Source organism: Apis dorsata, unplaced genomic scaffold, assembly GCF_000469605.1.
Source record: "Apis dorsata unplaced genomic scaffold, Apis dorsata 1.3 scaffold_88, whole genome shotgun sequence".
Taxonomy (NCBI): domain Eukaryota; kingdom Metazoa; phylum Arthropoda; class Insecta; order Hymenoptera; family Apidae; genus Apis; species Apis dorsata.
In genome coordinates this window covers 278,352-278,566 of record NW_006263386.1, presented here as the reverse complement: position 1 = coordinate 278,566, position 215 = coordinate 278,352, and the positions used below count along the sequence as shown (strand labels likewise).

At 23.3% G+C, this 215-nt stretch overlaps 2 protein-coding genes across 7 annotated transcripts in view; both read right to left on the bottom strand.

The window, feature by feature from the left end:
- LOC102681230 (tubulin polyglutamylase TTLL4-like) overlaps positions 1 to 215 on the bottom strand; it is a 127,311-nt gene that overhangs the window by 7,762 nt on the left and 119,334 nt on the right. The gene's annotated exons all lie outside the window — the stretch shown is intronic.
- Positions 2 to 215, bottom strand: part of LOC102681802 (enhancer of split mbeta protein-like) — a 2,166-nt gene continuing 1,952 nt past the window's right edge. For 2 of the 3 annotated variants that reach the window (XM_031508487.1, XM_031508486.1), the window contains exon 2: positions 2 to 210. The gene's annotated coding sequence lies outside the window, so the exon portion shown is untranslated. The other variant, XM_031508488.1, reaches the window with a different exon arrangement.

Here is a 215-nt window from a genome sequence, read left to right as displayed (position 1 = left end):
AATAATAATAATAATAATAATAATAATAATAATAATAATAATAATGATAATAATGATGATGATAATGATAATAATAATAATAATAATAATCGTCCTTCTACTTTATGAGAATATAGTTTATCTCAGGTACAAAAATCAAGCCCTATCACAGATGTATCACTTAAAGCTTCATCACCTATTTACAGTACAATGAGATGAGAGAAGGAAACAGAGAG